General features: G+C 38.5%; 1 non-coding gene across 1 annotated transcript; it reads left to right on the forward strand.

The window, feature by feature from the left end:
- The first annotated feature begins 8,582 nt into the window (after window positions 1–8,582).
- Window positions 8,583–8,689, forward strand: LOC141618700 (small nucleolar RNA R71). The gene has a single exon (XR_012531465.1). It is a non-coding gene; the product is annotated as a small nucleolar RNA R71 (small nucleolar RNA).
- The last annotated feature ends 1,450 nt before the right edge of the window (window positions 8,690–10,139 follow it).

The following is a 10,139-nucleotide window of genomic DNA, read 5'->3' on the forward strand; positions in this document are numbered from 1 at the left end:
CCGAGAAAAAAATTGCAGCCGTGACATTTTTTTTTTTTTTTTTTTGAACAAAAATTCATCGATTCAGAATTCGTTTAATGAAAATCACATAGAAAAATTTACGTGGCCTGGCTCTGATACCACTTGTAGGGTAATATCCGTATAAGACCCTTTAAATTTAAGGATTATAACGTAAATTTAATATGTGAAACATGGTCATAAACGAAAAACATAATGAAAACGATAAAGATTAAGTAATAACCTCCGGTCCTAGTGCAATTCGGCAATGAGAGATCAAAGTAGATCTCCTCCTAATTGTTGCACCCAAGATTGTCCGAGAAATGCCCTTGTGCTAGAATGAATCGTCTAATTGCCTTGCAATATTGAGAGGATTATTTTGTGAGTTTTACTTAGATGAGAGATCTAGGTTTTAGAGAGAAAATTGATCTCCAAAACCCTAGTTGTTTTGCAAATTAATTAGCATTAGGTTACAAAAGAGAGAGAGCTCTCTTTTGTCTATCCCATTCGGCCAAAACCGAGTCCAAGGGAGAGGAATGGGCTTTCATTTCCTCTTCATCTTAACTCGTAGTCCGACATGTAATTCGCTAAGTGTATATGACGCGGTTTCATTATAAACTGTCATCGGTTATCGGAAATTAAGGCATCAACTAATAATACGGGTTAGTTGAATTATTAATACATGTCCGACAAAGACAATATTGTATAATTAACTTCAATATACATTTAATTAAATATAAATCGCTTTATATTTAATTTACGAATTAACTGCTTAATCCGCCTTAGCCATTATTATTTAATCCGCATTAAATAAAATATCTCAACATCACATTTTGACTAATTATTAGTCAAATAACTCAGACTAACTGGTTAGTCAAATTTGGCATCTACATGACTGTATTTTCATACCGTCACATCTCTCAAACGTATCCTATAGGTGTGACTTTTAGGGACCAGTTGATCACCGCCATCTGTATGACAATAACGTCAAACTTATCTAGCAAGCCAACCGTTATTGATAAACGTGGACCAACTGATTATGATACAAAAGTATACCCTTTGATCCTTTTAGAGATTTATAAGTCCTTGCACTAACTGTAAAGGACACCAGCCCCAACATAACACCTCGGCCCCATTGAGGTGTTCTTATTTTATTGTTCCCACTTTTGAAAATCCAAAATGACAAATTTAGTTTCATGCATTACATCTTGTGTGCATGAACTACCCCTAAATTTAGGACATTAGAAATAATGTCTATCTCGGTTTGGGGAAGTACATGCATACGCAACGGGAGGTAATCTAAATTACGCTCTCCGTCATAAACAAAAACCCATGCATCATGTAGTGTAGTATAGTTTAGCTTGCATTTAGTGTAGAATTCATGCATCATGTTTGCATAATTTCCCATCATTTTTCTATTGAGGACAATGCCCATATTAGTGTGGGGATGGGGAATTCTAACTTAACTTTTATTCAAAAATTCAAAAAAAATCAAAAAATTTCGAAAAAACAAAAAATTTGAAAAATTGAAAAATCAAAAACAAGTTCATTTCCTTTGTAGTGTAGTCTTGTATATATTGTTGTATATATTGTGTTTGTTCTATCCTTGTTCACATTGATTGACTACACCACATCCGAGACATGAGGATATTAAAGACCGCATGGTATGATCTTTCCAATCTCCTTTTTCCTCTTTATGTTAATGACTATGTGGCTTTATTTTGATTGATGCGGTATAACAATGTGAACTTAGAACTTGCATATTAGCTTATATGGCATATTAGTTGGTAGAATCATTTGCATTAGGATGTATATATGTTAGTTGCATCATGGCATATAGTTGCATGTTAGAAAAATTTTGTGAAACCGTCTACTTGGGAAGCTTGACAAGTGTATATAGGCCCTAGTAGATGCTTTTTCTTCTTAAGACTTTGCTTGTTAGAATGCTTGTAAAACACCCTAGGATGTGTCATGCTAGTATCTTTTGACCCATGGATTAAGGCCTAGTCAAGAGTACCTTGTGGTGTGATAACTCCTTGGCTACCGTTTATTCCAAGGTGACCCTTGAAACCATGCATGCATCCATCATCCATGTTCTACCACATTTTGTCATCAAAGGGAATGGGCACAAAAAGAAATCAATTTGAGTTCAATGAAATGAAAAGTGAAAGAAAGTTTGCAACATGCATCAAATGAAAAGAGGAGCAAAAATAGAACTCTTATGCTTCAAATATAAGGCACCCTCACTACATATGGGGTGACTTTTAAAATGTTCAAAAGAAATGCAAAGAAAAGTTGAAAGTTGTCAAGTGTTGAATTGCCAAACATCAAAGAAATGGCAAAAGAAAGTGTTCTCAAATGTTATATGCCACAAGAAATTGGGGGAAAAAACAAAAACAAAGCAAACTCCCAAAGTGAAACTCAAATATCTATTGATCCCTTTATCCATCGTATCCATTTTTGTGCATGGTAGAGAGGGGACGACCCTTCTTCTTGTCTAGGCAAGAGGGGGAATTCCGCGATCCTCCAGTGTTTCTAACACCATAAGGAGTCTATTCTTGACAAAAGCATTTAACGATTGAGGACAAAGGTACCCTAGCTTGACACAATTTGGAGGTGATTTATTGGTATCCTTCTAGGCTTAGTAGTTTGAAGAAATTGCATCTATGAAGGAGTGTGTACCCTTGAATTGCTTCCCTTGTAGATAATTTCCGCCACTTAGATGAGGAAAGTGGCTATTCTTTTGTAGATGCATCCATTACTTGTTTTTGTGTGCTTAACGATTGGATGTGTCGCCATTTTGGCAAGACCCACCTTGCCTTGCAAGAAGGCATCCTACCTCATGGTTGTCTTGTTGTGAGTTAAAGGGGCGGAGTGAGACCCGCTAATTGTCTCATATCGGCTATGTTATTAGGTTAGTTTAAATAATGGTCCTATTCTTTGTCACCTCTTTACTCGGGACGAGTAAAGGTTCGGTTTGGGGATATTTGATGTGACCATAATTAGAGCATATTTAGTCCCCGAATTAGCCTTGTTCCCATGCTTTTTAGTGCATATTTGGGTCATTTATTGTCTTTAGTTCTTTGTTTTGCATATTCTTTGAGGTTTTGTGTCCTTGGTAGGAAAGGAGTGCAAACCTTGCATTTTCATGGCAAAATGAGGCTAAATTGATTGAATTCATTGACCAAGCATCAAGGAGAGACAAGATTAGAAGGCCTTTATACATACTATAGTAGATGGGCAATGATGAGAAAATATCCTTGCATCCCCGAGGAAATCCCCATGGATTTTATGATGAAAAAGGAAGAAAAAAAGAAGGAATGAAACTGTTTGACAATCCGAGCGGATTGCCCTGAAGACGCCCGTCCAAGGCCTACAATCCGAGCGTCTTCCTCCATAAGACGCCCGGGCAAAACCTCCAGAAGACACCCGTCTTCCCCCTCTGGACGCCCGTCCAGAAGCTCCCAAATCCGCCCGTCCCGTGCCTAAGACGCCCGGATTCCCAGACAGTTATTTCGTCTTCTACAACTTCAAGGAAGGATGCGCATCTTTTTCTAAGACCGGCAAAAAAGAGACCGAAGTCTCCCTAGAGACCGGCGATTCCTCAAGGACTTAATCGTCATTTAAGCCCTTAGTAAACCCTAATTTATGTAACTAATCCCCACTATAAATACCCCATTAGTCTAATTAGAAGAGCATGTTCTTCTTAGCAATCTTTAGTGTAGTTAATATCAATCAAATCTCTCTTTAATTTTGTAATCAACATTTAATCAAGTTTTAATACAAGTTTTATTTCCTTAATCTCTCTCTTGTTCATCCTTTATTTTGGTTAATTGAAGATTATTTGGGTTATTATTGGGAGATTGACAACCTTCCAATCAAGCATCAAGTACTTCTATTATTCTTTGCTTTATTATTGGAATGATTAGTAGGTATAATTCTCTTAATCCCTTTTTAATTATTGTTAATTATCTTCATTTATTCATCATGTTTTACTTTGTTGGTATGATTGACAACCTTGCTAGCATGTTCAACATGATAATGAGTGAGCAGTTTCCTTAGCTAGGGTTAATGGGTAATTAGGGGAAACCAACATGGGGGATGATTCATGCTTAAATTAATATGTTTTCATAGTTTATTTGCTTGCTTGTTGTGATCTCAACTCATGCATATGTTATGTTTGATGAAATACGAGCCTATGAATCCTTGCATTTTTTACCCATCACCTATCTTTTCAATGAGAATTGTAAGACATAAACCAACTCGAGTCTCATTAGACCATGCATGTAGTTGAGTAGGGAAGATTAAGTCGACTAGTAGGTGTTGTACAATCTAATCGATTCGGCTCCGGGACCCAAACTTTCCTAGGATTGTAAGATATAAACCAACTCGATCCATCACAACAATAATTGCTTGCTTATAATTTGAGAATATGTTTGTATGATCAATTCCCATAAATCCCCTATGACCCCATGACACCCTAGTGCTTTTATCAATTGTTTACATCCCTTTCAATTCATCTTGCTTGTTTACTTTCATTGCTATTTAGTTTAGTGATCTTCTACTTCAAACCCCAAATTGTGACACCCTTAGACACCACTGGTTGCAATAGAAAATCTCATCTCAATTCCCATCCCTTGGGATCCGACCTTTACTTGCCTCTTTACTAATTGTAGAGTTGTTTGTGAAGTTATAAATTGTGTTTTGGTCTAGGTGCTCCTAACGACAAGTACTGAAAACTAAACCCCATCGAGGGATCACGACCACAAAGTATTCCCAATGACCTTATGACATACTCTAATGCCCGGATGGTGGACTAAGAGAGCACGACAATCATGAAAACGTGTGAATTTCCTTCCGGAAATTGCCATCCAAAGAGGAGCGGGGTCATACTTGGTAGGCATCTTTGTAAATTTCGCACTATCACTAAGGCCAAATATCTTACCCAATTCGTCATAAGATAAGCATCTATCAACATTTTCAAGACGAAACTCGATAATGGTTCGGGTCTCCACCTTTGTGACTTTCAAAGAGCTTAAAAATTCTATGGTGAGGGAGGAGTATGTCAATTCTTGCATTGTAAACAATTTACTCAACCCCATAGACTCGAAAAAGGTCATAGTTTGCTCAAGGACACCCAATTTTGACAATGCATCTTCACATATGAACTTAGTAGGCATGATAGTTTTCTTAGCAAAGGAAATAACTTTCTTCCTATGGGAGTCGGAAGTGAAGATTACCTCCGGATAGTCGGCTAATTGTTCAATGACCGGAGTGGTAGAAGTAGTAGCTTCCATAGGAGGATTTTGTTCTTGAATCTCCAACCTTGCATCATGGACTACCAATGCCTTTGATGTTTGTTTATCAAGAAGGGCTTGTTGCCTCTTAGAAAGGGTCTTCTTTTGGGGTGCCTTGTTTCCACCTTTTGTTCTTGCCATACTCCTTTGCTTAGTTACACCAATGAAATATTGAAATCTTCAATTTCTAGTAATGCCCAAATCGATTTAGGATAAATGAAAGTTGCCTTGTATCCCAAAAATCGGTTCAAAACTTGAAGATTTTGATGTTTGGATCACTTGTTGTTGCTAAAGGAGTGATTAATTTTTGTTTTGAGGAAGTTTGGATTTGATTTGGTTGATGGAGAGGATGAGGGTTTTGGGTTTTGGGTTTTGGGTTTTGGGTAGTGTTTGTGTTTTGAAATAATGAAAATGAATGGGAAAGAAGGGTTTAAAAGACCCGTTGGTTTTTGAAATGCAGAGGGAGACGAGCGGACCTAGTGCCGGGACGCTCGGATTCTTCAAAAAATGGGTTCAGGTAAAGACGCCATGGGACGAGCGGATTGCAGGAAAGACGAGCGGATTCCTTAGCTGAGACGAGCGTCTTTGGCTCAGGACGCTCGGATTCCTTTCCAGTGAAAGATCCCAGATTTTAGTAGTAAAAAGACGAGCGCCTTTCATGTTGGACGACCGTCCTGACTAAGACGAGCGGTTTCCTGGCTTGGACGCTCGGATTCTCAGTCAGACCCAAAATATATTTTCTGCAGCTTCACAAGACGAGCGTCTTATGACTTGGACGCTCGGGTTCTTTCAGGACGAGCGGATTGTCCCTCGGGCCGCTCGGATTCTTCCTTGACCACACGGATTCAGGTCCATCCATGGGTGCTTCGTAACCCGTGTCAATTCATTCTTCAATTCTCGTGTTCTTCATTATAGGGGCACTACAAAGGCATGAATATCATAGGCAATTGCTATCCCCACACTAAAGCAAAGCACTACACATCAATAAACTCATAAGTCCCTCCCTCACTTCTCTCAAAATGATGAAAATCTTGATCAAGGCATAAAAATGTAAATCCAAAGATGACAAAAATGCAATACAATAATTGAAATGCAAGTTAGGGAGTTAGAATATTTACAAATGGTGGTTTAGGGAGAACTCCACCAAACTCTCATCCAATGTGAGATGTCGAGGGGGCATGTTCAAGGTGTTGTTGATGTTACTCAACACCATGAAGAAGTAGTCGAAAGCTTGCTCATTATCATGATAAAGATCCTCAATAGACCTTTGAACTTGTTGTTCTCCATGATGGTCTTGGTTCATAGCATTACCAATATAGGGATTGAATATCCCTTCGAACTCATCATCCCAAAGACCGCATACTTCGTCTACTTGATCACTAAAAATGTCTTGAGTTGATAAAGATAACTCTGCTTCTTTCTTGTCTTGGCCAATGAGGCCTTCTTCTTCACTTGTCATGGGAGAGCTTTTCAAGCACTCATTGTTGCAATTTCCTTGCTCTTTTGATGGAGCATCATCCACTTTCTTTTTCTATTGAAATTCCAACTTCTTCCTATCATCTTTCCTGCTATAGTGATCAACCATAAAACATGGCTCATGCAATCGGGGAGCTCTCATAATCTTGTCAAGATTGAAAGTGATGGTTCATCTCCCACTTCAAGGGTGAGCTCTCCATGCTTCACATCGATCACCGCTCCCGCGGTGTGCAAGAATGGTCTTCCTAAGATAATAGGAATGTTGGAGTCTTCTTTCATGTCAACAATAACGAAATCCACTGGGATGAAGAATTTTCCTATTCTCACGGGAACATCTTCCCATACCCCTAAAGGTGTCTTTATTGATCTATCCGCCATTTGAAGCGTGATGTTGGTGCATTTGAGTTCTCCCATTCCTAGCCTCTTGCTAACCGAATATGGCATGACACTAACACTTGCCCCAAGGTCACATAAAGCTTTGTTGATTGTAGTGTTACCAATAGTGCATGGATCGGAGAAACTTCCCGGATCCTTGAGCTTTGGAGGTGAACTCCCTTGAAGAATAGCACTACTTACTTTAGTGAAAGCAATAGTCTCAAGCTTCCGGATTGATTTCTTCTTTGTAAGAATATCCTTCATATACTTTGCATAGGCCGGAACGTGATTGATTAATTCCGTGAATGGAATCGAGACTTCTAAATTCTTCACAATCTCCATGAATTTTCCAAGTTGGTCATCAAACTTAGGCTTAGCTTGACGACTTGGAAAAGGAAGTCTAATCACAATGGGTTCCTTCTCTTTGGGCTTTTCTTCATTCTTCTTTGAAACTTCTTGATTGTTGGGTTCTTCTTCCTTAGAGTTCTGCACAACTCTTTCCTTGTCACTAGTCTCCACAATGTCATCCTCAACTTGCTTCTTTGGCTCTTCATATCTTGTACCACTCCACAAGTGGATGGCACTAACTGATTCATGTCTTTGGGGATTACTTTGAGGTGGTAATTGCCCCTTTTGTCTTTGAGAGTTCGAAGATGCTAATTGAGTCATTTGGGTTTCCAACATTTTTGTGTGGGCTAGGATGTTGTTGATGGTGATGTCTTTTGCTTGGCTATCTTTTTGCATTTGAGTGAAAAATTCTTGTTGATTCTTTTGCATTTGGAGCACCGCTTTTTGAACATCAAAACCTTGGTCATTTTGTTGATTGTATGGAGTTTGATTTTGGTAACCTTGGTTTTGGTTGTAAAAGGGTCTTTGATTTTGGTTTCTCATTGGAGGTGGGGTGTATGTTGGTTGAGTGTTTTGAACATTTTGGCTTTTGTATGAGAGATTTGGATGGAATTTGGTGTTTTCATTGTAATAATTGGAATAAGGGGTACCACTCTTGTATGCTTGAAAAGCATTCACTTGCTCACTTGTTCCCCTACATTCACTTGGTCATGTCCCAAAGTTCCACAATTCTCACATATTCCATTTGGAAATGATGAAGATGCCACCATGGCATTAACATGTTGCTTTGGTGATTTTGAGGCTTCTTCAAGTTTAGCCATAGCCTTCTCAAACTTCAAGTTGATGGTATCAATATGAGCACTAAGTTGAGCACCCAATTGAGTAATAGAGTCCACTTCATGCTTTCCTCCTCGAGTAGCCTTGCGAGGTCTACTATATTGTGAGTTATGGACCGCCATTTCCTCAATCTTGTTCCAAGTTTGATTATCGTCAACTTCGGTGAACATACCATTTGATCCCATGTTAAGAATGTTTCAGGAGTCTTCATAAAGACCATTCCAAAATTGATGTACCAAGAACCACTCGCTAAGTCCATGATGAGGACATGAGCGACAAGTTCCTTTGAATCGCTCCCAAGCTTCATACAAAGATTCTTCGTCCCTTTGCTTAAAACCCGTGATTTGAGCTCTTAGCATTATAGTCTTTTCCGGAGGGAAAAACTTTTTGTAGAAAGCAAGAGCCAACTTCTTCCAAGAGTCGATTCCAAGAGTAGCCTTATCAAGGCTTTTTAGCAATTGTTTCGCGGTACCAATTAGAGAAAAAGGAAATAAGACCCATCGAATTTGGTCTTGAGTCACTCCGGTTTGTGAAATCGCATCACAATAGTCACAAAAAGTCTCCATGTGAGAATAAGGGTCTTCACTAGGCATCCCCCTAAATTGGCTTCTTTTGACTAATTGGATAAATGTTGATTTTGCAATGAAATTTCCGGTCAAGTGTTGTGGTGTGGGAGTACCATTGGGTAGGTTCTCCTCGGTTGGTACGGAATGTGATGAAAACTTAGGCATTGTGGGTTGATTTTGTGGTTGATTTTGTGTTGGGTTCTCCTCACCTTCTCTTGCAAAAGGGTTGATGAACTCAATAGTATTTGGTTGAATATCTACAACCTCACCAATACCTCTCAAAGTATTTCTAGCAAGTCTTCTATTGGTTGTCAAAGTTCTCTCAATTTCGTGATCAATGGGTAACAAGTTACCTTGTGATCTTCTAGACATGCAAAATATCAAACAACTCAAAAACAATTAAAACAAACCTTGAGGAGTTTTACTTCCCCAAGGTAAAGAAAGACACAACTAATAACAATCAAAGAAAATCAAATCAAGTTAACACCGTCCCCGGCAACGGCGCCATTTTGGCGGACTATATATTTCGGTTACTTGTCGTTAGGAGCACCTAGACCAAAACAATATTTATAACTTCACAAACTACTCTACTATTAGTAAAGAGGTAAGTAAAGGTCGGATCCCAAGGGATGGGTATTGATGTAGGATTTTCGATTGCAAGTAGTGGTGTCTAAGGGTGTCACAATTTGGGTTGAGATAAGAAGATCACTAAACTAAATAACAATGTAAATGAACAAGCAAGATGATTAAGATGAGATGTAAACAATTGATTAAAAGCAATAGGGTGTCATGGGTTCATAGGGGATTCATGGAATTTGATCATACAAACATGTTTTCAACTAGATGCAAGCAATTATTGTTGTGATGGGATCGAGTTAGTGTATATCTTACAATCCCTAGGAAGGTTTGGGTCCCGGAGCCGAATCGATTAGATTGTACAATACCTACAAGTCGACTTAATCCTCCCTATCCAACAATATGCATGGTCTAATGAGACTCGAGTTGGTTTATGTCTTACAAGTCTCATTGAAAATATAAGTTATGGGTAAAAAATGCAAGGATTCATAGGCTCGCATTTCATCAAACATAACATGTGCATAAGTTGAAATCACAACAAACAAGCAAATTAATTATGAAAACATATTAGATTAAGCATGAATCAATCCCCATATTGGTTTCCCCTAATTCCCCGTTAACCCTAGTTAAGGAAACTACTCTCTCATTATCAAGTTTAACATGCTAA

Source organism: Silene latifolia, chromosome 1 (assembly GCF_048544455.1).
Source record: "Silene latifolia isolate original U9 population chromosome 1, ASM4854445v1, whole genome shotgun sequence".
Classification (NCBI taxonomy): Eukaryota; Viridiplantae; Streptophyta; class Magnoliopsida; order Caryophyllales; family Caryophyllaceae; genus Silene; species Silene latifolia.